General features: G+C 47.4%; 1 protein-coding gene across 1 annotated transcript in view; it reads left to right on the top strand.

The window, feature by feature from the left end:
• Nucleotides 1-27,812, top strand: part of LOC144948681 (chloride intracellular channel protein 5-like) — a 75,826-nt gene that overhangs the window by 6,412 nt on the left and 41,602 nt on the right. The gene's annotated exons all lie outside the window — the stretch shown is intronic.

Genomic DNA, 27,812 nt, shown 5'->3' on the forward strand with positions numbered 1-27,812 from the left:
ACAGACCTGTTCTTCACCTGAGGACGGCTGCTTGCGTTGTGGCCGAAACGTCGTGAGAATTATTTTATTGTTTATTTTTATTATTTTATTATTTCAATTCTACGTGACTTTACCGAAAGAACCAAGAAGATGAATCCCTGCAGTCACGAAAGCTTTAAATCGAAATTTTATATATTTATAATTGACTTTCATTAATGTTTCAATGCACAACACTGCTGTTCAAACGGCTAACTTGAGACCTGTTAGTTTTCCATCAATAATTTCCTAATTCTGTAATGACCAAATATCGAGTGACATATTATACAACCGAAGTTTATTTATTTAACACAAATTGTCATGCCCATCAATTTGTTCTTGGCATGTTTTATTTCCGAGAGCTTTTAACTGAAAATTCTGGAATACTTTAATGCGCGGCATTTGCAAAACAATAACTTGCATCACTTTTTTTGTATGGAAAAAAAACTGGTGACGATACATAAAACATAACAGGTGTAGTTTTCTTGGTTCTTTCGGTAAAGTCACGTAGAAGGGAAATAATAAAATAATAAAAATCAAACATAATAAAATAAAATTCTCACGACGTTTCGGCCACAACGCAAGCCTCAGGTGAAGAAACAGAGCTGTCGGAAAGACAGCGTCCTAACGAACACTGCTAAGCTTGGCAGCATATTTTAAGCTGGGTGGGAGGAGAGCGCCTTAGAGGTGTCGTTTTTTGTGAGTTGGAAGGGCAGGCATTGCACTCGTTTATAGCTTTCACCCCCAGCTTTACACCGATCGCGGCATGCGCATCTCTCACAGGGAAGTGCAATCTTTAGCGTTAGGGAACAGCCCACAGAAGCGGACATTACGGACCTGCGCCTGAGATCTCTTCCAAGTGACCTCTGGGACACACAGGAGTCGAGGGCAGTAATTCCCCACTCGTTCTTCCACGAAGAGGAAATATTCATTGCATGACAGTCTAAAAATGTGCAATGTGGGTAATCACCCAGCATGCTCGGAGCATTGTTCACTGTTACGGTAACTATACATAGACTACGATTGTCTTTTCTTAGCATACGCCTTGCGTGGAGCCTCAAAAATCCCACCAAAACCTGCAGACCGTGGAGCTTAATTTAGTGTCCATCGCGAGAGACCAGGCAAGCGTTAAATAGACTTCCCCGCCGTATGATCCAATGATGCGTCAAGGACGAATCTTACACATTTACCTTTGGAAAACTTTCAGACTGCAATAAGAATATGCTTGGTCATGAAAAACGAAATCGCTTTTAAAAAAATGTGGGGAGTGGGGAGTTGGGGGCAGAAGAGGTTGGGCATAGGTGATAAACTATTAATCCTGCCTGATCTGTCACGGTTAAGAGGAGTGTATGGACTACTGAGCTGCCCAGCGACACTTATATTTATAATATGAAACATGTTCTGTTAGATAAACGCTGAAACGCTGATTCTTAAGGTTACGTAACTTGAATACGTAACTTGAATCATGGCCTGTTGGTTATTCACACACGGCCCTGGTTAGAGTGTTCTACTTGCACTGTTTAAATTTACTTGCTTTATTTAAAATATAAAAAAACACTGATTTCCAAATATATAACTGTCCCAATATATGGGTACACCCATCTCTTCCAACACGTCTGGTCAACATGGAAGAGTAGACCAAGTATCCTCTAAAGTTCCCTCTAACGGAGGCCCTTCCGCCAGCAGTGGCTTGAACAAGCTATTGCAGGGCGGTACCTTTACTTTGGTGTTCTTTTGCACTATTTCATGTTTTACTATTATTAAACTATGTTTACTTTACCCAGCTAAGGCTCCGCTGAGCGATATAGTTATTTTGCAGAAGCGACCCTGGCTATCACAAATGATAGCTCAACGAAGTGGCTCATCGCGTGGAGATGTATAGCAGTCAAATACTCTAAAAACGTAAGTTTCTAAATGTGAAGGGGAAAACCGGAGCACCCGGAGAAAATCCACGTGACGACGGGGAGATAGACACGCTAACTCCAAATTTACAGGCGTCAGGGTCAGTAACGAACCCACGACCTCCTGCATACCAAACGAGGTAGTTAATATCTCACCACTGTTTAGCGCAAAGCAATAGCCTCAACAACAGCGCTATGGGTGATGAGACGTCGCCGAATATTTCACATTTACCAACGCTGCGTGATCACCAATTTTTCAAAACGTCGGATTACAGGCGTGCGCCGCTACGCTTGGCAGTGGTGAGTGGTGCCGTTCACTGCCAGCTGCTCACCGCTGCATTGTGCCTCAACAGCTGTTGTGAAGAGAACCCTCTCGACAATGTGCCGGTGTGGCCTGAGGACAGGCACACACAAAGCGGCATCCTGCTCTGTACAGTTGGCTCTATGCTGACAGAAAGTTCGTCAAGTGCTCATGATGTTATGGAGAAGAAAGAAAAACATGTCTATAATTGGCTATCTCACGACTTAAAATGTTGTTGTTAACCATTATGTTTTTGCCTGTAATTCACTTTTCCCTCTCTCTAGCAAGGCTCAGACTTTAGCACTCAGTCGCTAAGGCCCCATTGAGCTAGGCAGCTCTCTCACAAGGACGTCCACAGACCAAGACCGCCGCCAGTGGTGGCTGTTCCAGGAGTTGACAGATTCATAGAGCTATGTAGAGATCCATGGATTTGCATAGAGACCCATAGACCACAGCCCAAGAGTGGTGACAGTGGTGGAGGTTACAGGAGATCACGGATACATAGAGCTGCATAGAGTTCCATTGAGTTGCATAGAGACACATAGACCACAAACCAAGACCGGTGACATTGGCGTCAGTTGCAGGAGATCACAGGTGCATAAAGCTGCATGGAAATCCATATAAATGCATAGAGACACATAGACCACAGGCCAAGAATGGTGACAGTTGTGGCAGTTGCAGGAGATCACAGGTGCATAGAGCTGCATGGAAATCGATAGAGTTGCATAGAGACCCATAGACAACAGGCCAAGACTGGTGCCAGTTGTGGCAGTTGAAGGAGATCACAGGTGCATAGAGCTGCATGGAAATCGATAGAGTTGCATAGAGACCCATAGACCACAGGCCAAGACTGGTGATAGTTGTGGCAGTTGCAGGAGATCACAGGTGCATAGAGCTGCATGGAAATCGATAGAGTTGCATTGAGACCCATAGACAACAGGCCAAGACTGGTGCCAGTTGTGGCAGTTGAAGGAGATCACAGATGCATAGAGCTGCATGGAAATCCATAGAATTGTATAGAGACCCATAGGCCACAGCCAAGGACCATCGGCAGTGGCCACAGCTCCAGGACAGTGCAGGGGCGAAGGGAATGTGCAAGCTAACAGGAGCAACCACACGCATTATTTACACTAAACCCACACCAGAACTTCCTTTAAGCAGGATAATAAACAACAATAAAAAGTGCTTATATGCAATTCACAAACAGTGTAAAATAAACTCCTGTCACAGACGTGTAAATAAATGATACGTGTCATTTGCTCTCATTCCTAACCTTTGTGGACTATGACAAAGGCATTTGACTCAATGGGAATTGATGCAGTTATCCACGCTCTAGCAAACGAAGGCCTCTATCATGTTTATTTTTTTATAATTAATAAAATATCTCACGAAAAAGTCTATGCAACATAAAATTCTAAAGGGATTCACATAAGGAGACTAGCCTCTGCCGAAGGTATTCACAGAAAACACATAGAAGTTGTTTTCTGACAATTGGATCGACAATTGAAGGCGTGAAGGTGAATGTACAGAACGTTAACCAACTCAGAATTGCCGATGACGGAGTCGTCAAAACAACCAAACACAGGCTCGAGTTAAAACATGAGCGGAAACAAAATTAACATTCAACAACTAAACCTTATGGCGGTACCCCGGGGTACCAATGTCCGTGATTCAGTCATTTTGAGTGTTGTTGGTCGGCGATGCGGCAATCGACTCATCTCGACGAGCTGTACACGATGCACTATTCAAAGTTTAATTTTTCGATAAAGAATTTTGGAATGCTGAAATGTTTGGCGTCTCGACATCGTGGAGTAGCACCGATTTCGGATTGATTGGTACCCCAGTCACGGAGTGAAGTACACCCCTGGAAAAAATAGTGTCCCAGAAATAAAGTATTTAATTGCCTCGGGGATTTTGTATTATTTGGTACCCCCGGGGTACCGCCATAAGGATCAGCTGTTGCTGAAAAATGCACGACATGAGTGGAATAGCGGAGGGGCACAACTGGGAAAACGCTTTCAGGGTCTGCGTGACGAGGGCAGTTCTTGAAGGCGGCCTCGGTAATGAAGATATGAGCAAAAACATTGTGGAATACTTTTTGGAAAAATTAACGTCATATAAAAAATATATATATATACTGCCATGCGTAAAAAAAAAAAATTCAATCCGTGCATTTTACCCGCTGTAAACTCCGTGACCAAAAAAAAATCAATCGTCGCTCGTGAAACATCGAGCAAAAAAAACCTTACGAGTGTGCAAAGAAGCGTGGAGGGAGACACACAAAAATATGGGGTACAAACTGCAATGGAAAGACATCAACACATCAGGCCACCTCTGAGTTCGCTTCAGCAGCGTCGTGCCTGAAATCTCTGCCTGGCATATTGATACGTCTTGCGTGTGGGGAATAGTTCATCCGATCGTGGAAAAAAAGATTGAAAACTAATATCTTTAGAACTGCTTTTTTGTGGTTATTTTGTTGTCACCCCCCTTATCGCCGATTAGCACGTTTGGCAGCGTACGGCGCGAAAGAAGTTCAACATAAGTACGAGCACGCGCGTGCGTGCAAAAAGAGGGGATCTCGTTTAGTGCTGACGAGAGCTTCCTTGCCCATTGAAGCGTGCTCTCTGTAGAGTGCCACTCGAGGTTGTGTATACACGCCAGGTGCACGCTTGGCTTGTGTAAAACTTTAAAAATGGTCCCATGGTTACAATCGAGGGCCCTAGCGAAGCAAGCACTTGTGGTAGTTCTGTAAATTTATTTTTGAAGACCCTAATTTTTTCATTTGTACTCGATTCGAAAAGACTCGTTTTTTAAATACATTTGTTTGAAGTAGTGACAGATTTGTTCACGTTAGTGAGTGCTTATTTGGTTTAACACATAGGCATTCGCGACCAAAATCATCCATAATAGAGGTTTTTTGGTTAGATCGTGTAAATATATAAATGTGTCGTTAAACCCACCACCACCCGACACATAGTCAACGAGTAAGGGTTGTCACGTAAACAGAACGTGGCCAATTCGTCACTAGTCCAGCACACCGGTGTGTTGGAGAACCAAGCCACAACATTTACAGTTTGAGTACTAAATGTTGTGGCTTGGCTCTCCAACACACCGGTGTAGTGCTGTACCAGTGATGAATTGTCACGCTCTGTTTACGTGACAACCCTTACCAGTTGGTTGTGTCGGGTGGTGACGGGTTTTAACGACACATTTATACATTTACGCGATCTAACCCAAAAAAAAACCTCTATTATGGACGAGTACTTATTATTTCTTCATATGACACTGGAATGCGTGTACGTGTATGTCCGTGGAATTTCATCGCTTGAGTCCCCACAACAACAAAAGTGTGAAACGATTCACTCGGGCACCGTTCCCATGGACGGGAGAGAGTGCGTGGAGGAATGCGGACGCCTAAAAAAAAACCAGAGACACAGATGCCACGTAATAATCCACCTTATGGCGGGACCCCGGTGGTCCCGAATAAACGGAAGCCAAAATCGTAATTAATCTATTTATTTTTGGCAACTCCGTCCCACCGCGCACATAAATGCCGCGACCCACCTGCCGCGGATTATTCTGTTGTCGTGTCGTTCAGTCGCAGCAGCGAGGACGAATGCGCAGAAGAAACAAAACTTTGATTAGCGCATCGTGTTGAGCTCGTCGAGAGGAATAGATTGCCGTGTCGTTCGCTTTCAACAGACATAAAATGACGTCTCAACGCAGTTTGTGCGAGAGCCGGGGGCTTAATGGACCCCGGGGCCCTGCCATAAGGTTCATTTCGCCTTTGACAGAATGCTGCGGTAAGTGGTGTTAGCGAGCACCTGTGAAGGTTGACACGACTACACATGAAGACACAGATACTGATACAAACACACACGTAGCCCACAACTTACGTATACCAAGATCCCCCGTGTAGCATTTGACAAGCTGCTGCGGTAAGTGGTGTTAGCGAGCACCTATTAAGGTTAGCATCGTGAAAGAGGGGGTGGGGGGCCTTTGCCTCCCCTATGCTGATGCTTACACCCCCACACCAGGTACTCATTTAAGGCTGAGACGACCTACGGAACCCGTTCGGATATTCACCGATGTTGGCTGTGAGCAGGGAATCGAACTTAAGATTTCCTGGTTCACAGTGCATTGTTTTAACCACTCCGCCACCACTCCACATCTGTCGTTGAGGTGATCGATGAAGCATGCATACACACGCAGTTTCATATATATACACAGTCATCGCTGTAGTGTGCAGGCTGTATATATTTTAAATATGCTGCGTTTGCAGGTGTGAATCGGATGGCATTGTAAATTTACTGCACTTGCTGATGCGCGTGTGTGTAGGGAGCGTTGGTGTAGCGGTTAGCGCTACGCTGCGCCACGAACCCGGCGTCCCGAGTTTGATTCCCGCTCACGGCCAATACCGGTGACGATTATCTGAACCGGTCCTGGGCCTCCCCTAAGTCGACTCAGCCTCAAATGAGTACTTTGTGCGGTGTGTAAACATCGCCTCTGGGGGAGATATATGCGGTCACCCACCCCCTCGTGTGCTGTGCCGGCCTTCGTAGGTGCTGCTCGCTCACAGCACTTGCCCCGACAGTCTGCGAAGGCTACGCGGCGGGGGATCTTTGTCTTTTGTGCGCACGCAAAGTGCCGCGGCACATTTTGCGAATCGTTCGGTCGATGCGCAGAGCTTTCAGATATCAACAAACAGGTCCCCTTAATCGAGCAACTTTAATGTCTCGTGTAAAAAAAACAACTCGCAATCGATCCGATGCTGGATGAAGGATCCTGACACCACCGTTCCCACACGAGGAGCCGTCTGACCGTGCGTCACCCCCCGCCTCTTCTACTCTACGTGATGCATGTACGCGTGTTGGACTTCTCTCGCGCCGTACCTAGCCAACCGTGCTAAGCGTGGGTGCGGGGTGAGTAGTGGGGGGTGGGACGGACACTGCTACTTTATTTTAATCACGATAATATAATTCTTGCGGCCGGGTTGCAATTTGTGTTTTTCGCGGTCGGCGTTAGACGCTCAGGTCGTGACGGGTTTCTTTGTTCGCTCCTGTTGTTCCATGCCCGTTCTGTTGTAATGTGCGCGGATTTGGGGCGATATTGCCACGTAAAATATATATTGAGCAATCGATGGGGTTGGTCAGTGCGTTTTGAATAAGTGTTGATGTTTGGACCCGTTTGCTTGGCGCGGTTTTCGAGCCTATGAGTTGTCTAATTCTAGATTTGAAGTTTTCGTGACTGCAATGATTCATACTCTTTGGTGTTTTCGGTAAAGTCACGTAGGCACACCGCTTAAGTGGTGTGCTTTCGCTAAGTTGTCCCCACCTGAAGAAGGACGCTTGTGTTGCGCCCGAAACGTCGTGACTTAATTTATTTTAAAAAAAATTACCTACGTGACTTTACCAAACAAACCAAAGACTTTGAGTTGTCTGTCCTGTAGGTTGGAGTGGTTGGTGGCAACGTGCAGGTCCTCCAGCTGGTCGAACAGTATCGACCGGATGCATGTGGGTTTGGGGCCGTCCATAAATAACGTCACACACCCGGGGGGGGGGGGGGGTGAGACATTTTTGATGATGTGTGACGAGGGGGGGGGGGTTGAGAAATGTGACGTCACATCAAAATGCACAACTTTAAATAAATATAGAAAACACTTTTTAATAAATGTTTTCTCCTACAACATCAGAGTGCAGCGCCACATTAAATACGCACTACAATGACAATAGTTTAAAGCGATTTGAAGCATGTTTTATTTTGGGGGGGGGGGCAGAGCTTTGTGACGTCATCTTTGAGGGGGGGTCTGACTTTTTGGGACGCCGTGTGACAAAGGGGGGGGGGGGGATAAAAAATCGTCCAAAATCGCGTGACGTCATTTATGGACGGCCCCTTTGTCCGGTATAGCACTCACCTTCGACTGGTTCGGATATCAATCGCCGTTGGTGTTGGCCGTAGCCAAGAATCGAACTCATATTCCTGGGCTCATGGTGCAAATACACTGAGCCGCTACGCTGCTGCTCCACCCCGCAATTGCAACATCCTAGGGTCTAATGCCCCTTCACAAATACACATCGTGTTGTAATTCATTGTGTGTTTGGCTTCATTAATAATGAAAGTTTCATGTTTACGTGTGCGCGTGTTGCAGAGTGGCCATATTCACCAAGGACAGAGTGTGATGGAAGTCAGTATCCCCCCCCCCCCACACTTTAAAACAAATCATGTGTTGGCGTCCATGTCTATCCATCGTTTACGACGAACAATGTCTCCCTGAAAGCAAAAAAAATAATCGCTGCAAAGAACAAGCAAATCGATGAACGCACTTCCACATTCACCAGAGCTCCCCCTCTAACCCTCTGGGTGCCATCGCTCCCTCCCTCACATGATCTCAGTCCAGACTTTACAGGGAACCAGTTGGAGAGAGTGTTTCCCATTATGACACTGCATTCAAAGTGGGTGTGAGCAACACCAGTGGCGATTATCTGTACGGGTCCTGGGCCTTCTCTAATTCGACTCAGCCTCAAATGAGTACCTGGTTCGGTTTGTAAACATCGCCACTGGGGAGACAAAGACGGCCGGGTGTGGTGCTGGCCACCCACCCCCTGTGTGCGGTGGTGGCATTCATAGGTGCTCGCTAAGAAGCACTTGCCCCAACAGTCTGTTTAGGCTATACGGGGGATCTTTGTCTTTGTGGCCTTAAAATGAGAAATATATAACGGGCAACGTTTCGGGCAATGACCCTTCTTCATAGCACATACGCTGCGGAAACCTGGAGATTGCCTGCAGAAGATGTTGACTCAAGGCTCAAGTAGAGACAGATGATAATGTATCGTGACCAGGTTGGAATAACTTCATTGGTACCAGGTACAGTCAACAACGTTGCCGTCAAATTTTTATTTAAAGCTTTCTTTAGGTAAAGTCACGTAGAAGGCAAATAATAAAATAAAATAGACATTAAACAATACAAATTCTCACGACGTTTTGACTGCAACACAAGCAATCATCATCAGGTGTGGATTTCACACCTGTGTTGCAGTCGAAACGTCGTGAGAATTTGTATTATTAAATATTTTTATTATTTTATTATTTCTCTTCTACGTGACTTTACCGAAAGAACCAAGAATACAACTTTGCTGTCATCACAGAGCTACTTCTACCATAATTATCACCGTATTTTTCCACGTTAATGTCCACTTCGTTTTCCCACCATCCACTCTATATAGTTCCTTGTCTTTATTTTGGACACCCTTGTTTCCTGCTTTCCCTGAAACGTCGTACTTTCGTGATATTTCGTGATGCTCATTTTGGCAGTGGCAGCCACAGTTGGTGCTCACTGCCGGAGAGCTTTCTCATTTTTACATTTTGTCGGAGAGCTGTACAATTTTTACATTTTGTGCATCCAGTATATTGCATCCGCTCGCTGTTCACGCTTCGTGCAGTGGATGTGGCGTGAGGGGGCTTGTGACCCAAGAAGCTTCACGGAACGAAGATCTAAGCCATAGATATTCCGCATCATCCGGCTCTCTCACGACGAGGGGTTCGTTTTGCGACTTCCTCGTAAACTCCATCCGCAAGCAGGCTCCACACAGAAGTATGCGGGGCACCGTGTATCTGGTAAACGTTATGCCAAGGGTAAATGATGGCATTTCAACCGCCACCAGGGGCCAGTGTTTCATTGCATATCGGTAACTACAATATGCACCGGTCGACGTATTATTATTGGATTACTGATGTACATTGTGTGACTTTTGATTAAAAACAAGTTCTGTCAGCGAGGAGCACCTATGAAGGCCGGCACGACACATGGGAGGGGGTGGGTGGCCAGCACTGCACACCGCGCCAGGTACTCATTTAAGTCTGAGGCGACCTAAGGGAGGCCCAGGACCTGTTCAGATAATCCATCACCGGTGTTGGCCATGAGCAAGAATCGAACTCGGGTCACTGGGTTCGTAGCGCAGCGCCCTAACCACTGTGCAGCCACTCCCCACGTGATTATATATGCAGGAAGCCAGGTACGCGAGGCCAGGTACATCAATTTAGGGTAACTTTGAATACTTGTCAGACTGAAAGGCCTTTCAGGCTTGTGTCTTCCCTTCAGTGGCACATCTGTATAAAGAAAGGCAGCATCTCAGTGGTTTCGGCTTAACGTGCTTTCGAGTATCATCAGCACGGCTCCAGCCTGTTAAACAAACGCCACTAGATAAACGCTGATGGGGACAAGAGCCATCCACGACACTCGGATGCGATGATTACTCACCGTTGACTTCGCATCATGTGGTTCTAATTCATGAAACCACGAGGGACGATGAGAAATGGTCACGTTTACTCATTGGACCTTTCCACAATGCAGACAGGCAGGGGAACACTTCGTGAATGAATGCCACGCTCCATTTGTCACTGCACTTCTTCTTTCCTACGGCTGATGTGGAAGCAGAGCAACAGCTACAATTTCCCATTCAGGTGGTCAAGCCAGACAACCACGTCAGAAGTAGATGAGTAGTCGTATCATCGCTGTGATGTCTCCTTCGTATTTGTGGATCGGGGCATTGCGTCGTTACACGTTGTCACGGTCTGCTCTGGATGACCACAGTCACACGCTACTGGAAAGTTTTTTTTTTCCATTTGTGCATCAGCTATCATCCGCATCTACTGCCATGATTTGTGCAGTGGATGCGGTTTAGGGTGGACTGAGCTACGTGGTTCTTTTGTCACTGCTCTGAAAGCCAATGACAATAGGGATAATACTGGTAGGAACCTCCTGGTTACACCAGCCCACAGGGGATTATTGTGTCCGTCCATCCGTCGTGCATCCAAAAATGGGAGGGGTTGGGCTGGGTGGAGAGGGGAGGGTTGGGAGGGGCTGGGTGAGGAGGGGAGGGTGGGGAGGGGCTGGGTGGGGAGGGTGGGGCTGGGTGGGGAGGGGAGGGGCTGGTCACCCCGTGGTACCCTTATAAAACTGAACGTTTAACTTACTCACGCCGGCTTGTGCCCGCCCTCACAGTCGGCCATATTTGCGGAATACACCACGCCGCCGTTGACCCTGGCCATTGACCGAGCAACCCAACGTTCCTACCAGCTCCCTCCGCAGGAATGTGTTATTTTGACAATAGGGATCGTGTGAAGGCTTCCTGGCTTGGTTGGGAAGTTAGGATTGTGGTCTGGGATGTACAGTGGACCTCACGGACTCCTTTCTTCGTCGTGATAACATTTTGTTGCTTGTGCTTTTTTGTTTCAGTGCCTTTCACTTAATTTGTTTACTAATTTTCGATTTTTATTTGATTTGGAGTGGCTGTATATGGGATTTGGTCCTCATATATAATTAATACACAGCGTTATGGGCTGCTTTTATCCCTAATAACGTTTTTTTTGGGTTAGATTGCGTAAAAATACTCGCTAACAGCACTTGCCCCAACAGTCTGTTAAGGCTACACGGGGGATCTTTGTCTTTGTGGGGGAATGGACATCGTTGTCATCAACAGCGGACGTTTAGAAGTTCGCCAGATGTCGCTAGACCAGTGGTCATAATGAAGGGGGGATTTGTTATTGTTTGGGGAAGAATCGTGTAAATATAAATGTGTCGTCGTTAACCCACCACCACCCGACACAGCCAATTTGTAATGTGTGTCACGTCAACAAAACGTGCTAATTAGTTGCTACTTAAGCACACCGGTGTGTTGGAGAGTAAACCCACGACGTTTGAGTACGACGTTTCGCCGATGATTACAACAAGAATCTTCAGGCGATAGCCAGGATTGTGAAAAAGTCCTCCTGTTTCGGTCTTAATGATATCACTGCTCTGAAGGCCAATGGGTAGCTATTAGTATGAATGGCGCCATATAACGTACAATTATTTTTGTTATTATTACTCCAAGGAAGGTAATGAGGGTTAGTCGATGGGGCAGTGTCTCTGCACCCATGGGGCGCTTGGTTCTACGGCAGTGTTACTCCAAACCTCGCCACCCTCCACCCACGGTACGGCTCTGCGTGAATACGGAGCGATGGGTGCGTGCGGTGTGCAGGTGGCTGGAATTATTCTCAAGCTCACCCTGGCTCACCTTTAATCTCCTCCCTTCATAACCACCGCTACTGTTCCCTCTTCACATTATCATTGCATGGCTATCACTCATCCCCCCCCCCCCATTCATTCAATCCGTTCATCACCGTTGACTGTCATTAATTTCGCTTTCACAGAATTCACCCCCCATTGCTTCCTCTCGTCTATTTTATTCACCGCATCTCTCACCATTACATTCAAATGCAGCGTCCTTAATTCTTTATAAAGCGCCTTGGTCGAGGCGCTTTGTATAAATGACGTTCAGATGAGATGAGATTCATGTAGACGTACAACAGCCCTGTCGCTTGACCATACTTCACCACGCTGGTCAGCGAGGCTCAGTAAAGGCGGCGGAGCATGGAACGCAGGAAACTTAAAAAAACTATTTTAAAATTTAACAATTTTTTTATTTTACCAGGTAAGGCGCACTAAGCTATATAGCTCTTTTTTAGAAGGAATCTGGACACAAATGATTGCTTAATGAAGTGTCTTATAATAATGTGGAAATGTATAGCAGTAGCCAAATACTCTTGAACGCACGTTTCTAAATGTGGAGGGGAAAACCAGAGGACCCGGAGAAAAATCCACGCGACCACAGGGAGGGAGAGAACATTCAAACTCCAAATATACGGGCGTGAGGGTCGGGATTGAACCCATGACCACCTGCACACCGGGCGATGTACTTAACATCTCGCCACCGCAGCGCATCTTTAATCAGCGAGCGATGCCTGTGACTCGCGTGCTTAGTTCGTTATTTTTTTCACAGACGACACCAGAAAAAAGAATGCCATTTTGACCTCAGCTGCAATGCAAATGAAACTGAACCATTGCTCGCCGGAGTTATCAAATATGCATTCACCGTTTACACGCGGAACAGATGTGGATCATTACGAGTGCGGCGGCCACTCAATATTTTATGGTGAGTAAAATGACAAGCCGCTGAATGGTTCTCCCCATAGAGAGAGGCTTCGGTCGTTTGTTGTAATGTTATGATTGTTACATCGTTTGTTGTTGTAGCGCCACGGTGGCGAGATGTTAACTACCTCGTTTGGTATACAGAAGGGCGTGGGTTCGAACCTGACGCGTTTAGAGTATTTGGTGCTATACATTTCCACACGATAAGCCACTTCGTTGAGCTATCATTTGTGGCCAGGTCGCTTCTGGAAAAGATCTGTGGGCCCTTATCTGGTAAAATAAAAAAAAATAGTTTAATATTGTTTTGTTTACCTACCCTGTACCAATATAAATCTGAGGAGCACAATGGAACTAGAGTAGGCCCCGGCTTTGTCATCTAAAAAAGTTAAAGACACAGACCCCGCAATGTCGTGCTCACACCACTGCTGAACGCAGGGCCAAGATTGGCGGGCGTTCCTCTTTTAAAAAACAACTATTTATATTGCGCCTTATCCCTAGGCGCTTTACAGCGATTAAAACATAGCACATGACGTGATAGTGGTGACGTTATTTAAAGCGGTGGTGTAGTTATGGTGACAGGAGAACAAGTGGGAGAGGTTAAGGAAGGATTGGAGTAGGGGTAGTGATAGGGGTTGTGGTAGTGATAGGGGTTGGGGTAGTGAATGGGGGTGGGATCATGATATGGGTTGGGGTAGTGATTGGGGTTGTGGTAGTGATAGGGGTTGTGGGAGTGATAGGGGTTGAGGTAGTGATAGGAGTTGTGGTAGTGATAGGGGTTGGGGTAGTGATAGGGGTTGTGGTAGCGATAGGGGTTGGGGTAGCAATAGGGGTTTGGGCAGTGATAGGGGTAGTGTTAGTGATAGGGGTTGGGGTAGTGATAGGGGTTGGGGTAGTGATAGGGGTTGTGTGTAGGCACGACATCCACCCCCTCCACTCCCCCTTCCTCCTCGTCGGTTGCCTCTCGCCAGGCCCATGCCGATGGGGTGATCCCCCCCCCCAGCGCCCTCTCTGAGAACATCGCTAAGTGGCTGGCTCACCACCGCCCAGGGTTATCTCGCACACACCCACGTACACCACCACTAATACGAAGGCGGCTGCGTGCACGCGTGCACCCCTGCAGGTGCTTGTTTTACACAAAGGCTAGCGGCTAAAGAGAACGGCGATATGAATATGCACGCGCACCTCCGGGTGGTTAAGCTTATAAGCACTCGCGCGAACACGCGCGAGCGCTTATGTCTTAATACACGTGTGCGCCTCACACACCCCCTCAAATTACCAACGCTACACCGACGCTGCAGCCCTGCGCTCGGTCTCCCGCGAACACCGTCCCCCCGCGCAGTCGCACCACACACAAATCGCAGACACCACGCCGATGTTCTACCCACACACACAGAAATCACACCGCACCAATACTCTGTACTAAAGATTATTAACGGCGTAAATACACACTACCTGGAGGGGGAATATCTTGCGAGAAGAGCTTAGCCTGACTCTGCCTACGAACCCAGTCACTCAAGCGTTCTACCACGTACCTCGAAGCTGGACTCACGGCATCGCACGGACGCTGTGAGAGTCGGAGGGAGAAGGACGGGAGAAAACTTTACCTATCAATGCCTCCTAGCAGCACTCGCTGGCATCACACGGAGGCTGTGAGCGGCTCGAGGAGGCAGGACGGCAGGGAGTGGGCCTTGACGGCCCGGAGGTTGAAGACAACTGACCAAAATGGTCCCGGGCTACTCTTTTTTATTCCCTAACTTCAAAGGCTGGGGTGCCATTGTATGGCGCGGCAAATCGTGCGCTTACCTGTGGTTACCGCCCCCCCCCCCCCCCCCTGTTACCGGCAGGCGGCGGCCACCCATTGTCCCTTTGTCTGGAAGGGCACTTGCGCCCTTGTTGCTCAATGTTTCGTCCCTGTTCTCCCCCCGAGTTATACCTCATTGCGGTTAGCCCAGGGAACCTTTTCTTTCTGCGCCCATACAATTTGAAACCAATTTTAGGGGCATCGCAATGTAACCTGTCCTGCGAGCATCGGCCAATCTCCTGGCACCAGGAAACCGTGGGACTTTCCCTCTAGGGGCCCTTGGGATTAAAACCCGATGTGCCAGGCAATCCCTCCGCCAGGACACTACGTGGGTGCGCTGCGTGCGGGTGTGTGTTTAGTGCAGGGGGCTGGGAGGGAATCGCGGCGCTTGCAGAGTTGCTCCGTGGTCGTGGCACCACAGTTGTGGTAGTGATATGGGTTGGACTAGACCTGGTCATAGTTGGGGTACGGGGGCAGGGAGTACCACCAAGATGGGCTAGGGCAAAGGTCGCCACCCAAAATAACAAGAAGAGCCATGTTTTTTTTATCAAATTCAGGGGGGAATAAAACCCTCAATATTTCAAGAGCCGCAATGCACTGTGAATAACCATCACGAGGCAGTCCATAAAGAGCCACCGCACGCGGCTGCGAAGTCTCAGGTTTGCCGACCCCTGGGCTAGAGAGAGGAGATGGGTTTTAAGGGAGGAGCGGAAGCAGTTTAGTGAACCTCTCGAGAGGGTACTTTGTCCTACCCTTCCATGATGGCAGGGCATCTTGGAAATAGCCACACTTTGACCCCCCACCACACGTGACCTGCTGATTGGCTGGCTGCAATGTGGACATGTAGACGGCTGGGTGGACAGAGGAAGTTGGACGAAGTAAGAAGCCTGCGCCGTTGTTTCAACTGCTGGGCACGGAGATTGAGCCGTGAACCTTGGGATTGTAAGTCCAGTCCACCGCTGACCAGAACACCGACCATAACACCACGCCAGTATCCTTTGTCTGTCGCCTAAACTTTACTAACAAAACGATAAACAGACATGCGCAGGCCGCAAAACATCCCGCACGGCTACAAACTGCGGATCTCTGCCACCGCGGGTCGTAGAGCACGTCCATAAGGGGCCATCCATTGAGTAGGTACGCGAAGATCTGTCAAAACTTGACCCCTCCCCCCTTCCCTGTACGCACGCGGAGTTTTTACACCCCCCCCCCCCACCTGCGTACGTACGCTTGACCCCCCCCCCCACCCCCGAATCCTATAGAACGGCCGATATTTAATCCACGCAGAAACGATCAAGGAATAATAATAATATTAACGTGTTTAGGCAAACGGATAGTCCACCGCGGACTATCTAACTCAGTTGGAGGCCAATGTCGACAAATTAAAGTATTATCGAGGCTTCACCCCCCCCCCACCCCGTTTCCTATACGTACGTACATTGTCAGTAGACCCCCCATACGCAAGCGTACGCGTTTGGGTTAAACCCTCCCTCCCCCCTCCATGCGTACGTCCTGAATGGATGCCCCCCTAATCCGGCGCTTGGAACGCAGTGGTCGGTGGCTCACGGACAGATTTTGTGAAACTCCAAAGAACTCACTGGGCCGTGTGTGCGCGACGACCAGAAGATGGCAATGCAGGGCCCTCGTGAACAAAAATATATATAGCTAGCCTACGAGGATCAGCGAGGCTCTCCTGGCTACGCGGATGACTTTTATGTTGCCTTTGTTGAGCTCTTCTCATTGGGGTGGCCGTGTTCGTCGCAACACGGCGCAGGAGTGACTCGCCCTTTCACACCGACGACAAGTGACGTCTTGTGTTGTTACGGCCGGCATCGTGACGTCTGTGCACGCGACACACTAATCTGCACCGCTCGCCTGCGGCCGCCTCGTCTCCATCCCTACTCGTTCATCTCTACATCTCTCGCTCGCGTGGTTATCTCTCGCTCTCTCCGACTCGGCGAGTCACATCGCTCGGCGGGCCTCCGGTCAGAGTTGCCTCTGCGGAGCGGCCAAATGCCTCGCCTGGCATATACAGAAGCAGGTCGTGGGTTCGATCCCGACCCTGACGCCTGTATATTTGGAGTTTGCGTGTCTCTCTCCCTGTGGTCGTGTGGATTTTTCTCCGGGTCCTCCGGTTTTTGTCCTCCACATTTAGAATCATACGTGCGTTTCCAGTATTTTGCTGCTATGAATTTCCACGTGATAAGCCACTTCGTTGAGCTATCATTTTGTGATTGCTCAACGAAGTCGCTTCTAACAAAGAGCTACTATATAACTCGGTGGGACTTACCTGGTTTCGTTCAGAAAAGACCAAGAGGATTGGGAATAAAAGGGCGGTGCTAGAAAATGTTCAACAAGGAAGGAGGTGTGGAGAGATGACGAGCAGTGGAAGGCAGAGGAGGAGCGTGGAGAGAGAGAGAGATTCCTGCTTCGGACCAGTCTGCAGACAGATCTTGGCTCTCCAACACACCGGTGTGCTGTACTAGTGACGAATCGGCCACGTTTTGTTTACGTGACAACCCTTACTTGATGCAGTAATTTTAGCTCTGACGGTCCCACCTGATGACGGAGACTTGTGTTGCCTCCGAAACGTCTTGATTTATTATTTTATTTTATTTCCATTATCACTTTTATTAACTTTTAATTTTATTTTTTACCTACGTGACTTTACCGAAAAAACCTAAGAGTATGAACCCTTACTAATTGGCTGTGTCGGGTGGTGGCGGGTTTTAACGACACATTCATATATTTACGCATCCTAACCCCAAACAAAAAAACGTTATTATGGAAGACAGAACAACACTCGTGATGATGATGACACCACTGCGTTTAACAAAATAACACGCGGAGCAGAGACGACGTGGCCGTTCCACGCGAGCGTCTTCGCCGCGTCTCCTCTGGACGTGACCACGTCCCGCAAACCCAAGCCGGGGCCCCGCGTTGGGGGGGGGGAGCTCTGCTCGGCTGCACGCGGCTGTGTCGCGAGCCCTCTTGCCACGCCGCCTGCTTATATAGTCGCTAATTTTAGGCCTGTCCCTTTTAAGGACGCGCGCGCGCTCTATTTGCGCTCGTGCACGTGAGCTCACGACCCACGTGTGTGCGCGTGCGCGCGTCGTCGGTGTGTGTGTAGACATGTAACGCCCACATACTGGCACCGTGTGCCTATGTATGTGTGCTGAATTTCTTTCGCACCGTACGTCGCCAACCGTGCTGCCCGGAGGTGCGGGGGTTGGGAAGGACAACAAATTATGGGTCTCTGTGTGAGTCTATGGGTCTCTGAGTGAGTCTATGGGTCTCTGTGTGAGTCGATGGGTCTCTGTGTGAGTCTATGGGTCTTCGTGTGAGTCTATGGGTCTCTGAGTGAGTCTATGGTTCTCTGTGTGAGTCTATGGGTCTTTGTGTGAGTCTATGGGTCTCTGTGTGAGTCTATGGCTATCTGAGTGAGTCTATGGGTGTCTATGTGAGTCTATGGGTGCCTGTGTGAGTCTATGGGTGTCTGTGTGAGTCTATGGGTGTCTGAGTCTATGGTTTTCTGTGTGAGTCTATGGGTCTCTGTGTGAGTCTATGGGTCTCTGTGTGAGTCGATGTATTTACGTTGAACTTCTTTCCCACCGTACATAGCCAATCGTGTTCATCGGAGGTGTGGGGAAAGGACAACAAACTGAACACTGAAAGTAGTCCTAAAGAAATGCGTTTTCAATCTAGATTTAGGAGCACTGCTGCTATTCTAGGAGCAGCGTTCCCCGTCAGTCCAGCGGTGATCAATCACTTTTGAAGAGCAGACGCTTCACCAAGCTGAGAAGATCAGAATCAGAATCTTTATTTATACTGGAGAAATTCGATGCGCTATAAAGTTATTTTTCACAGATGCTCAGTCGGAGCGGGTCAAACAGTTACACAACAAACAATACAAAAACACGATAGGAGTGGAAAGTATAGGAAATGTAAACAATCACAAAAAAATTTAAACCAACTTTTTTATTTTACCAGGTAAGGCCCATGATGCTACTCGCTTCCTTTTCAGAAGCGACCTGGCCACAAATGATAGCTCAACGAAAGTGGCTTATCACGTGGACATTTATGGCATTCAAAAACTCTAAATAAGATGCCACGTGGCGCAATCTAAAATCCTTCTCCGTACGGCCGCTAATGTTGCTGTCGAGAAAAAACTAGAATCTTACATCACGGCGGTCGAGCCAGAGGACTGTGTCAGGAGTGGCGGGATTGGTGCTCCGTCGCTGATGATGATGATATCTTTAAAGTGGCCTTCCCCCTGTGGTTTGGTCGGTTGCCCTGCTTCTGTTTGTGTTTTATGATATTCGTGCATTACGTATTGGGAATCATAGAATGGAATTCGCATTATACATTTAAATTTGTTTTATGAAAAAAATATATATTTGTGATTATTAATTTTATTCACGTATACAAATGTATCGATTGGTTAGTTCAAATGGGCTCTTCGACTCGCATTGCACGCATCGAATAATGTATTTTTGTAACTGATTCATGCGCAGCGTGTTTATTGTTTAGTTTTACCACTGCTGCCTGTACAGACTCGTACCAACACAATGGGAGAAACACATTCCTGCGGAGGGAGCTGGTAGGAACGTTGGGTTGCTCGGTCAATGGCCAGGGTCAACGGCGGCGTGGTGTATTCCGCAAATATGCCCGACTGTGAGGGCGGGCACAAGCCGGCGTGAGTAGGTTAAACGTTGAGTTTTATAAGGGCACCACGGGGTGAGCAGCCCCTCCCCTCCCCACCCAGCCCCAGCCCCAACCCCTCCCACTCCCCACTTACACCCACCCTCCCCACCTAGCCCCTCCCCACCCAGCCCCTCCCCACCCTCCCTCCCCACCCAGCCCCTCCCCACCCTCCCCTCCCCAACCAGCCCCACACTCCCCACCCAGCCCCTCTCCACCCTCCCCTCCCCACCCAGCCCCTCCCTCCCCACCCAGCCCTCTCCACCCAGCCCCACCCCTCCCATTTTTGGATGCACGACGGACGGGCACAATAATCCCCTGTGGGCTGGTGTAACCAGGAGGTTCCTACCAGTATAACATTGCATTTGAATGTGATCGTGACGCTTGAATCGTAAGGGGGTGAATGATTGCATCCTAATTTATGTTGTCAAGTAATGTTGATCTGAAGTTAATCATACGTTATTGGGTTGTTGCATCGGTCAGTTAATATGTAAAAAAGCAGGTTAATTATGACTGCAGGTATTGTGGTCTATGTAAACATGACTCCTTGTAAAAAAGGTGTCAGTTTTGTTGCCAGATAGAAGGGTAAAAAAACAATTATCAGCTTCTTGGTTCTTTCGGTAAAGTCACGTAGAAGGGAAGTAATAAAATAATAAAAATAAAACATAATAAAACAATTCTCACGACGTTTCGGCCACAACGCAAGCAGCCGTCCTCAGGCGAAGAATGAGACATTATCAAGCTAGGAGCTTATATAGGTGTAGCGAGGAGGAGCGCCTTAACAAAAGAATGTGCATATGAAGAGGAATTTTAGCATATGCACATTCTTTTGTTAAGGCGCTCCTCCTCGCTACACCTATATAAGCTCCTAGCTTGATAATGTCTCATTCTTCGCCTGAGGACGGCTGCTTGCGTTGTGGCCGAAACGTCGTGAGAATTGTTTTATTATGTTTTATTTTTATTATTTTATTACTTCCCTTCTACGTGACTTTACCGAAAGAACCAAGAAGATGAATCCCTGCAGTCACGAAAGCTTTAAATCGAAACAATTATCAGGTTAATCAATCTTTTTTTAAATACCTGTACATATAGGAAAATATGATTTAGACATTTTGGCTGACAGTAGAATAAATATGACATTTTAAATTAAGGCTATCATTTGTGGCCAGGTCGCTTCTGAAAAAGAGGTATATAAGCTTAGTGGGCCTTACCTGGTAAAAAAAAATCATTACATTTAAAATAGTTCAGTTTTGGGCTATTGGCTGTTCCAAGTCAGAACCAATCAATGTTGACATTTATCACAGCCAAATACTATTAAAACGCAGGATTCTAAATGTGGAGGGGAAACCCAGAGAACCCGATGATAAATCCACGCGACCACGGTGAGAGAGAGAGAGACATGCAAACTCCAACTATACAGCAGGCGTCAGGGTCGGGATCGAACCCACGACCTCCTGTATACCAGGCGAGGTAGTTAACATCTCGTAGCCACCGCTTTGTCTAATGGGCAGACCACCGGTGCCGTAGGGACCCTGCACTGGCTCCGTTTCGATGAACCAGTGGGAAAAGGGTATCGTGCCTTTGAACTCGAGCTCTGACCTCTGTGTGCGAGTTAAAAATCGACTCCACTTACATTTTTAACAAATGGGCGTTTGTTCAAAACGAGCTTGCCTGGTGTAGAGGTGGCTTATTAACCACATCTGGCATGAGTTTTTTGGTGAATGAGCCGATGGCTGTGACCACCCCCCGGGTTTGGCACGTGCTGGGGCTAATGCTGATGAACGTTGGACCCGAGTCGGCATCGGCGTGGGGCCGACGACTTCAAAGCCGTTTAATCAGCCGGCCGCAAATTCACAGAACAGCGCTCCCTGGGCATGTGGGATAAAACTCAGGTGGGGGGGGGGGGGTCTCACAAAAGGGGGCATTGACTTTGTTGGATTTAGTTTTTCATTTGTGCCCGAGAATTTAAGTAAAACGGCACGGCGCGCAAAAACCTGTGGCTCTTTGCGATACATTTGACGCTCATGGAGACAAATGATCCCAGTTTGATGATAAATTTACAATGTGCACCCCCATGTCTCAAAGGAGTTTGGGTGGCGGCGGGCGGCGGAGGCTGTGGTCACCTCTTGCTGGCGATGCTGACAATTCCTCCTTCCAATGGCAAGGATGGGTCCCTTTCCCGAAGACGTTCAACTGTGCTTGACTTCCCACCGAGGTTTTCTGTGTTTGCAGCCTCGCCATCCCTGGAGGGGGAGTATCGAGGGAGGGCTCTTTGTGAACCGGTTGGCAGGATTTGAACTTTACGAGCTCACAACCGCCGGGGGACCCCCCCCCCCCCCCCCCACTGCTCATCTCGCGGCGAGTTATAACCCGACCGTAAATCCGTGATAAATGGAGGTTAATGTGCTTAAGTTATCCTGGAAACCTACAGTTGGAAAAACGTGTTGGAATTGTTCAATAAAAATGAATATGTGTTGACAACACTGCCTAAACTGAAGTTGTTGTTGATCTTTTTGCCTCGGCAAAAACTATCACGCTTTCTATTGTTTGAATTCACGTGCTCGTGTGATGACGTTGCCGCGTCTCACCGGATTTTTGCTGTTGTCGTTGATACGAAGTTTGACTCCGTTGGAACAGCATCGCCGGCTGCATTTGCCAAGTCTTGCCTCGTGGCAGTTTTAATTTGGAAGATGTTCACCGGTTTTTTTGTTGACTTTTTTATTTCATTTTCTTTAGCCTCTGACCAAAGCAGCAGGGGTGTGCCTTACCTCGTCATGTCGAAGAAACAAAAAACTAAGTTGGATTTGAGCCTGAGCATTGCTTGAAAATGGGTGAACACAATTCTTCGTAAGAAGTGTTATGGGCTGTTCTGGTGCTAGGCTTGTCAATGGCAGAAGGCAGTTCAGCAAAATCCATTGTTGTACTGCACCATGCTCCGATGTCTATGCTCTCCACCTTCGCCAACTTGCGCCGACCAGCGTGGTGAAGTATGATCAACAACCCTTACAACTGGCACAGCATGGAGAGGCCCTCATCCAGCAGTGGATTTGACAAAAAGGGCTGCACGTGTTTCTAAATTATTTAACTAGCGTGCACTCACTAGACTTGTTCATTGTATAGACCCGTTCGTTGTACGTCGTTTACGAGGCTCATCAGCTACAGTTCGATTTAAACTCCTTGCTAGGCATTGCTGTGAGGAATAGAGACGCAAACAATGTAAAGACAGAACCCTGCTTAACCTTCTGGACCGTTCGGGCAAGTGCTGTTGGCGAGCACCTATTAAGGCTGGCACAGCGCATAATGGGGTGTTGATGTGGTAAAACGCCACGCCTGCCCACCTTTGTCTCCCCAATGCCACGTGATGTTCATGCGCAGCACTTTGTGTTCAGTATATGTTTAACACATCACCGACGAGTGTGCCACCCATGCACACCCTGACGTCATCTTTCCAATCTGTACGGCATCTTTCGATTGAAAGCTTTCGTGACTGCAGGGATTCATCTTCTTGGTTCTTTCGGTAAAGTCACGTAGAAGGAAAATAATAAAATAATAATAAATAAAATAAAATAAACATAATAAAATAATTTTCACGACGTTTCGGCCACACCGCAAGCAGCCGTCTTCAGGTGGAGAACAGGTCTGTCTTACTGAAAGAACCAAGAAGATGTACGGCATCTATTCTAGATTTGAAGTATGTACGGCATCTACTGCCGCCTCGGATAGGTGGAAGCACCTCAACATTCAACTGTGACATCTATTCAAACCGTTGCTTACATGCCATACGACAGACGTAGAATAGGTTCAAGAGATTCCCAGCTATCCGAGTTCGATTCCTGACGCATGTGGTCACGGTGCAGCTGAGATTGATCTCAGCAATTGCCCAAGATCGCCCTTTCGGGTTGGCTCGACTGATAGGACAAGTGTTGTTAGTGAGCGCCTATTAAGGTCACGATTTCGACTGCCCACACCCATACGCACAGCTGTCGGTGGTGGGGGGAGGGGGGGGGGGTCACCCAAATTGTAAGGATGGCGAAATTGGGTGAAAGGGGGTCACACGGCTCCAAGGTCCGGACAACTGCCGATCTGCAGAATGAGTGCCTCTTGTTGTGTTTTACTGTTATGTGTGTTTGTGTTGCGGAATGTGGCAGACGCAGTGTCGGTTACAGTGGACCACGATGCTCGTGTGCACACTGTCGTTTAAATGCACTTGAGTGAACCGTATCGTGAATTACTCTTTACGGATGAAATAGCAAAACTACAAGAACTTTCTCTCCCTCTCCCGAAGCCCTCTTGTCATGCCGAGCAGACCTCGACATTGGCATTTAGCCCCGGAACGTATTGCCATCATGCGCGAGAATAGAGTGCACTTGGGTATACCATTATGTAAACTTTAACGACGTTTCAATATATATATAGTTGTTGTTCATCTCATTGCAGCATATTAGTGAAACTGCGTTGATCATTAAGAAGGAAATTGATTGTCAACCGCTTGTCCCCTCCTTGGTATTGCACACAGACTTTTTTTTATCGAAGTCCGATGTTCCAATCTAGCGGCGTATTTGAATAAAAACGCCAAATATATCTGTTTCGCAATCCTATTGTTTTTGTTTTACGATTTCTAACGATGGTTGAAAGGATTAACAAAGCATTGGCGCTGTCCGCCTGTTGTTATGAACATAAGGTGCATGCAAGCATACATACGCACGGATATACCTGCACGTACAACTCATATTACCTCCCTCACCTGCTTTGCAGGTCGTGGTTTCCATCCCAACCCTGACGATGGCTGTATAAACGGAGTTCGCGTGTTCCCTCTCTCTGGTGGTCGTGTGGATTTTCTCCGGGTTCCTCCGGCGTTTGACCTCCACGTTTAGAGTGAACGTGCGTTTAGATTATTTGTGGTGACTCTGTATGATCTCACTTCGTTAACCTATCATGTGTGGCCAGGTCGCCTCTGAGTAAAGAGCTTCTATAGCTCAGTGAGCTTTACCTGGTAAAATAAAACATATTGCAAAGACATACATTGTACAAGCCAGCATGGATTTAGCACACACTGTATGTGTGTTCATGAGTGGTGCTTAAGAGGGGTTGAGAACAGGATATTAGTTGTAGGCACAGACTAAGCAACACTATGCTGTGTTAAGTATGCAAGTTGATAACCATAATATTGTACAGCGATAATAGTTTAAGGCATGCGAGAGCGTGATGAGACTTAACCAAAACAATTCTTGACATTCGTCAACAACACTGCGTGGCCTTAAATGAACAACAAATATTTGTGTATGATAGGTGACACTTTGGACACCCAGAGAGAAAGGCCAGAGAGACGGAGTTCGAGAGTGAGCTCGTTTTGTTTATTGTGCTTTGGCACCACGGCGATCATCACGGTTGGCGACGTGCGGGTGCGAAAGAAGCTCAACGTGCATACGGCAGCATCGCGAAACAATTCGCTTCGCTTCGCAACAACAACAAAAACCGAAGTGACGTCAAAAATACCCCCATCACCCTCCACGGAACCAAAAAGTGGTGCCGCGTGCCCGCCGGGTGACATCGCTACTGTCGGCACGAAGGCACCGCACAGCGCACGGTGCAAATTGTACGCAAGTCCGAAAACTACCCAAAGTTGTCCTTATAATTCGGAAAATCCCAAAGACTCATCCCCATCGCACGCACGCATTAGGGGCCGTCCATAAATGACGTCACGCACCTAGTGGGGGGTCAGAGATTTGTGACAATGGGAGGGGGGGGTTGAGAAATGTGACGTCACATCAAAATGCGCAACTTTAAATAAATATAGACAACACGTTCTACTTAATTCAATATAATTTTTAATAAATGTTTTCTCCTACAACATCAGAGTACAGCGCCACATTAAATACGCACTACAATGACAGTAGTTTAAAGCGATTTGAAGCATGTTTTATTTTCAAAATGGAAATATGGTTTTGGGAGGGGGGGAGGTCAGAGCTTTGTGACGTCATATTTGAGGGGGGGGGGGTCTGACTTTTTGTGACGCCGTGTGAAGAGGGGGGGGGGGGGGTCAAAAATCGTCAAAAATCGCGTGACGTAATTTATGGACGACCCCTTTATAATTCGGAAAATCCCAAAGACTCATCCCCATCGCGTGCACGCATTATGCGCGCGTGCAGTACACGCGGACAAGCGTGTGTGAGGCAAATGCTGGGCTAGCTAGTGGTACACACTTTCTTGACATCCCTAATCAGCACCGCGGTTCCGCGCGGCACGAACCAAAAATAGCATTGCCACGAAGGGAGCTACCGTCAAAGGGCCGTGCACGCAGCGTGACACCGCATGAGTTCTGGACAGTCCCAGCGTATCTCTCTCTCATGGAAAACTTAAGCCACCCATGGTAACCTTTAATCGGCGTTTTGTTCAATATAACCGCCGTGAACATAACATTATAGCATTTGTTTTTTCTAGATTTGATGCTTTCGTGACTGCAATGATCCATACTCTTTGGTTGTTTTTTTCGGTAAAGTCACGTAGGTTAAAAAAGGAAAACGAAAACAAATAAATTAAATCACAGCTGTGACTGTTCCACCTGAAGACGGGGGCTTGTGTTGCCTCCGAAACGTCGTGATTTCATTTATTTGTTTTCGTTTTTCATTTGTTTTTTGTTATTTCTTATGCTGTATATCACATGTGACTCTCAGCCTAATGCCTATTGCAGCATGTCAATTGCACTTTGGTACCCTGTAATTTGGCAGCGAATGTGATGTTATTAATGGTATTAATGCAGGCGGGGGAGCAGTGGTGGAGTAATTGGCACAATTACCCATCGACCTCCGGGAATTATTCACTTCAGTAAAAAGTGATGTCTGCCCCCCCCCCCACCACTTCCTACATTAACATGCACTTACCGGCATGGTGAAGTATGGTCAAACAACCCCCGTGACCAACTCGGCCAAGGGGAGATCTTCATTCAGCGGTATATTGACACAAGGCTCCACGTTATTTTGTATTTTGTTGATCAGTGGAACAGCCGAGATGGCTAAAAATATCTGCAGTGGTTGGGGCTTCTGGCTGTCGAGTTTAGCATCAGAATATTTTTTTTGATCCTGGAGGAATTCGATGAGCCATGAAGCTCTTTTTTCACAGACGTCCAGTCGTGCCACAGATTGTCCAGTAGAGTTGTGAGTTCGCATCTCTCGTCGGCTGTGGCTTGTGAGCTCATCATTCCTCCAGAGCCTCCAAATTTAATACCGTACCACCGGGTGGGGAAGCAACGGTAGGTTGGTGTTTTAAGGATTAACAAAAAACTAATTTCGTCCTTGCAATTCAGAATGTCAAATTTCACCACCGACGTAATGCAGTGGTGGAGGGTGAGCTTCACTCAGTAGAACCGTTGTTTCTTCTCTGGGAATGTGGAGGCTGTGTTGCTTTTTGAGTAGTGAATGTTTGATATGCGGTGTGCGCAGTCCTGAATCTGCAGTCTTCCGGAGCACTCCATTAAATGTTTTTTTTACGTAACACGTGAATTATCGCCTGGTGAATATTTCTCGTTAGATAAATAATTTATCAAGTAAGAATCTCCGAAGCTCACACGTGCACCACAGAATACACAAAACTGCTTTCGGGGGAACTCACAAGCCACGCGACCATGCTTTAGCTGACGAGCACAGAGAAAAAAAAATTGGTTCACGAAAAGAAAAACAAAAAGGCGATACTCGCTCAGCGGAAAGTATACGTATAGAGGGTTACGAAGTCGTGTTTTGAATCCTGGCCACTGATAGCTTCAGTGGCGAGTGATATTTGAACGTATTCGCGGTACACCAGTGGTGCACGGTATATTAAAAAAGCAACATTTTCTTCCTTACGATTCGCAACTTCTCTAGGATTTTTGAACATTCTAGTGAAAGAGTTGCATAAATAGGAGCACAGATTTAAAAGTTAGAGAAATGTTAGATGAACAATGTCAGTCTTCCGTATTTGTTACTCCCATCTCTCCGATATCACTATCCAGTATCTTCTCATTATATGCCAATCGCTCATTTCCCATTCATTCAATCCATTCATCATCATTTACTGTCATCAGTTTCGCGTTCACCAAAGTCACGCATCATGACAGATTTGCCCCCATCGCTTCCTCTCATTATGTTATCC

This window comes from Lampetra fluviatilis, chromosome 50, assembly GCF_964198595.1.
Source record: "Lampetra fluviatilis chromosome 50, kcLamFluv1.1, whole genome shotgun sequence".
NCBI lineage: Eukaryota > Metazoa > Chordata > Hyperoartia > Petromyzontiformes > Petromyzontidae > Lampetra > Lampetra fluviatilis.